This window comes from Malania oleifera, chromosome 1 (genome assembly GCF_029873635.1).
Source record: "Malania oleifera isolate guangnan ecotype guangnan chromosome 1, ASM2987363v1, whole genome shotgun sequence".
Taxonomy (NCBI): Eukaryota; Viridiplantae; Streptophyta; class Magnoliopsida; order Santalales; family Ximeniaceae; genus Malania; species Malania oleifera.
In genome coordinates, this window is record NC_080417.1 from 64,878,292 (window position 1) to 64,883,134 (window position 4,843).

At 36.9% G+C, this 4,843-nt stretch overlaps 1 non-coding gene across 1 annotated transcript; it reads left to right on the forward strand.

Moving 5' to 3' along the window:
• Nucleotides 1-990: 990 nt before the first annotated feature.
• On the forward strand, nucleotides 991-1,097 carry LOC131147317 (small nucleolar RNA R71). The gene has a single exon (XR_009134707.1). It is a non-coding gene; the product is annotated as a small nucleolar RNA R71 (small nucleolar RNA).
• Nucleotides 1,098-4,843: the final 3,746 nt, after the last annotated feature.

The following is a 4,843-nucleotide window of genomic DNA, read 5'->3' on the forward strand; positions in this document are numbered from 1 at the left end:
AATATTTATGTAAATTTTCTTTAAAATATCCAAAAACTTAGAAAATTGCTTATCTAATTTTTGTTTTTGAAAATGTTGAGGATAAGGATGTGGAGTAGAGAGAATATGAGGATGGTTAGGAAATGAAATTGCTGGTGACGTGTTAATCTCTTTTGGTGCGTCATCCACCATCTCCTCTTCTTCCACTTTATTCTTGCTTCGACCATTATTTTCGGCTGTAGGGGTGGACATGGTTTCCTTTGATGGTGATTTCTCAATTTTTCTTCCACTCCTAAGTGTGATGACATTGCATTGTTCCTTTGGATTCACTTCGGTGTTGCTAGGAAAAGTTCCTCTCTGTTGGGTATTTATGGTCGTGGCCAGTCACCCAATTTGCATTTCAAGATTCTTCATAGTGGCTCCCATATTGTTGCAATGAGTCTCAATGTTATCCAGTCGTGCATCTGTCTTTTTAAACCTTGCTTTTGTCTCCTCAACAAATGATATCATGGCATCCTCAAGTGACATCATCTTCTTACCTTGATAACTATCAAGACCTGGAGGAGGTTATAGCACATTCCTTGTATTTCCATAAGACAAATTTTCATGATTTTGAAGCCCTAGATGGTAATATTGTGGCAAAGGATCACCCCGATAGTTGCAGTTCCGATTGTTGATGTATTGAACCTGTTCTTGACTCTCTCCATTGCTCGGATTTGTCCTTCTTGTAGCTACCACATATTTTGCACTTTGTGGTATCCTCGGGGTGGTCAAAGCTAAAATTTGATGAGACAGAGAAGCAACTTGAGCTGAAAGTGCAGCAAATGGCTCCAATTCATGAATCCCAGCAACTTTCTTAGCCATAGTTCTTTCGGTTGGCCATTGATAGTTATTTGAGGCCATTTCTTCCAAAAGAGCAATAGCGCCTTCAGGTGTCTTTGACATCAAAGTTCCCCCAGATGCAACATCATTTAACCCATTATAGAACGTCTGAATTTTAACCAATCCGAAAATCCATGTTGTGGGCAGCGTCGAATCAAATCCTTATACCTTTCCGATGCTTCATAGAGTGATTCAAAATCATGTTTCTTAAATCAACCAATTTCACTCCTGAGTTGAGTTGTTTTTGTAGGTAGAAAGAATTTAGCTAGAAAATTTTCTGCCATGTCCTCCAACTCGTGATACTCCCTGGTTGTAAGGATTGTAGCCAACCTCTTGCTTTGTCCCTCAAAGAAAAAGGGAACAATCTCAATCTAATGGTGTCTTCTGTAACACCATTGATCTTTATAGTGTCACAAATCTCCAGAAACTTCGCCAGATGGATATTGGGATCATCAAGTGGTGATCCACTGAATTGGGCATATTACACCATATTGATTAATGTGGGAGCTCAAAATTGTTGGCAATAATGGGCTGGCGTTTGATAGTCGAAGAGTTGTCATTCACAACTGGCCATACATATTCTTTCAGGGCGCGTGAGTGCACGTTATCTTGTCCATTCTCCATGGCTAGTACCTTATTTTTCCTTAGTGCTCTGAGCGTTCTTTCAATCTCCGAATGAAAAGGAATAATGGCACGGGTTCTAGCATAGCACATCCAACATAAAAGACACACCTAAAATAAAGAAGATAAAAAAAAAAAAAAAAACAATAAAATAAACTAAAAAGAAAAAAAATAAAATAAAAAATATAAAAATAAAATTCTAAATTAAAACCAATATTACTTTGTATCGATATTGGCAAAAATAAGAAAAACTCAATCTTCGGCAATGGCGCCAAAAACTTGATCGGTGCAAAACTGCAAGTGCACAGTATCGTAGTTTTATAATATAATGACGTGTAAAGTATCATCCTCAGGGATTGGAGTCTTAATTTTACCAAGTACCGAAGTTAAACTAACATTGATTTTATTTAGAAATATTTATAATTTTAGACTGCGAAATTGAAATATGACTATTTTAAATAAACTATTCAAGATAAAATAAAGTCGGTTGATTCATAAAAAATTAATAATGGTGAAAACTTCTAGGAAACCGATTTAACCTAGTTTCTCACTATGCTTTACTCATCTAGCCAATTTGAATTCGTATTCTCTGTTTGTTAGCAAATCTCCAATATTACCAAAAGTCTCTTTTGGACAGCCAATCGGAAAATATTATTGTTTATTATTTAACATAAGATTATGCAAATTAATAACGCAAGAACGCAATAAGACCCTTGATTTTTAATGCTACGTAGGTTCATACAAGTCTTTCGATCTCTATATTTACCTATGATGAATTATCCAAGATCTATCCTATAATCCCCCCTTTCGGTAGCAAATCACAAGACTAAGATCATTTAATTAATGACCAGTTAATTAAAAGCATTAAGCGCAGAATAACTCAAACAAACATAAAGGAAAACTACGTCAGATTAGTATCAACGAACAAGCATAGTTTAAAATCGGGCTACATCGTTTTCCTAGAATACAAAAATTAGTTCATTATGAAATTAAATCCAACAATAAAGATTTCACCATGTTTTCTTTTATTTGGAGAGTAGAGTAAAAATTGACACTTCCAGCACCGTCGTCACTTGTCGTGCCGTCGCTCGCCGCCAACACCCCGAGCACCGCCGTTGTTCGCCACCTTCCGATTCCAAAAAGATTTTAATTTGCTGCATGCCACCACCCCTCCTTTGCTGGTTGTGTGAGTGTGTCTTCGCAGCACCCCCAAAATCCTCAAAGAAAGACGCCCCTTGCTGCCTCTCGGTCTCCCCCTGCGGCCTCCTGTTCGTGTGCCCCCAAAATAAAATTCCTCCAACCCTATTTTCCAATCTCGCTTATGCTCCCCCTGTTCGATCTTCCTTAAAGAAAAGCAAAAAAATGCCCACCCCAAAGACTTCCTATTTTTTGTGTGGTGCAGCCTCTAGTTATCAACCCTTGAATAAGCCTACTGAAAAAATAATAATAATAATCCTCCTTAAACTCTCAAAAGCAGCCTACTTTATTGACTTTTCCAAATTTTATTTTCTTCTTTCCTTTTCTTTTCCATTCTTTCTTTCCTTGGTTTTCCTTTCATTCTTTCCTCACCCAACGTGCTGCTAAGAGGACCCAGCTGCATGGCTGGGTCACATCACACTTTTTTTATTTATTTCTTTTTTTTTCTTTTTTTTTTCTTTTTGCAAAGGCACACGACTTGCCTTCCACTTTAAAGTATGATTTCAACCCTCCTACATCCTGTATCTCTCAAAACTATAAAGATAAAAGTTGCAGAGATCTTTGTTGGCTTTCCATGGCCTTTTGAATTATCTCAATCAAAGTTTGGACGACAAAGTTACGCCCAAATTACGAAGTACTGCCGAAATAGCAGCGTATGGTAACTTCACTTCTGATTTTGACCTTGACGCAGCTAGTATTTCTCGAAACACAAAACATGAAAGTTGTAGAGGGTTTTATTAGCTTTCTATAGCTTCTTAAATCATCAGAATTGGAGGTCATATGGGAGAGTTACACATAGATTTTGAAATAGGGTCGAAAATAGTCTCTCTTTGCATGCATGGCTTGACTTCCAAAAATTATCCTGCGATAATAAAGCATGAGTGTCCACAGATTTTCAACAAAAGTAAGCTAATTTATATTAAAATTATCGAGTGAGTTCAATGATTAAAATATTAGACAAAATTGGGCATGTTAATTAGAATTATGATCTTGAATGCATGAATTTAAATGCATAATTACGCAACTGTGGTGCGTAATCACACCCCCCCAACTAACGTTTTGCTAGTTCCTAACAAATAACGTGAATGTAATTCAAGGTGATACCCACAAGTTTCAATGAATGAATGCACATATAACACAATCATACCATTTCACATATAGGAATATCACCAAAGTACGCATAAGCTCATTCATACACAATTCACACAACTTTGACGCAAGTCATTCATGCGGTTTCATCATTATATAACCATTAAGAATAGTATACTCATGTAAAATTAACCAACAATCAAAATTTAGAGTTAATGTAGTCATATAAATTCAAGTATAAATAGGCAAACTCTCGAGACATGTGTAATGTGTATGACTCGTCATACCTAGGATATCCATGGACACCTACAGAATGGTCATTTTGACTCGACCTAACCGGTATACCCTAAAAAACACTCAAAAAGGATGGTTTCACTCATTGTATGTGAGAAGGAATGTGATGATCAAACATCCCATATACTGCAAGGAACAAATGCTAAATGTACGGAGTGGATTAGTTTGGATAGGATCCAGCCTATTTACGAGGTGTCGGGTCCTTCACCATAGCATCTTCTCACCTGCTCGCTATATCCAACCAAGACCAACCTAGATCAACTTATTCACAAACATCAATACATCTGAAGCATTAGGCGGGTGAAGAGTCTTCATATGCGGAGAGCATGTGTCATGTCCCTGACTTTTGTTGTAGTTGTGTGGAGCGGGTATTAATCTCTCACCTCTTTTGGGGTATTTCTATTTCTCTTTTTCTTTCTTCTTCTCAATTTTCAATTTCTTTCTTTTCATGGTCAGTTAGGACAATCATAACACTTCTTTTGTTGTTTTCATACCACCCATGTGCATTAAGTTTGAATAAGAGTCCATGAAATAAGTTTATTTCTAAGGGTGACTCCGCCTTCACATCTTGAGTAAGCTGCAAGAACTAGGTTTCTATCTCCCCACTAGATGTCACCTCTAGGTTAACAATTCAAAAAACATGACTAGTGTACAAAGAATATCCAGAAAAAAATAGGAAAAATTGAGTTTCATGAATTTTGAGTTGACGTCAAAAACTCAAAAGAACGATAAATGGTTCAATAGTACCTCACAAGGGGTCAAAGTTGCCACGGGCGCTCTC